We start from the raw sequence: 252 nt of genomic DNA on the forward strand, positions 1-252 counted from the left end.
TGCCTGGAGAATCCCAGGGACGGGGAGCCTGGTGGGCTGCCGTCTATGGGGTCGCACAGAGTTGGATACGACTGAAGCGACTTAGCAGCAGCAGCAGGCCGGCCTGCGGCTGCGAGGACCTGGAGGCATCGTCCAGCCCAATTTCGCGGTCCATCTGGGGAGACCCAGTGCGGCCCGAGGTGGCCCAGCCCTCAGCAGGACCAGTCGCAGGCCTCCTGAATCCCAGGTTGGTGTCCCGCATCTTCGCTGTAG

The sequence above is a fragment of the Bison bison genome, unplaced genomic scaffold, assembly GCF_000754665.1.
Source record: "Bison bison bison isolate TAMUID 2011002044 unplaced genomic scaffold, Bison_UMD1.0 scf7180017864249, whole genome shotgun sequence".
In the NCBI taxonomy this organism is placed as follows: domain Eukaryota; kingdom Metazoa; phylum Chordata; class Mammalia; order Artiodactyla; family Bovidae; genus Bison; species Bison bison.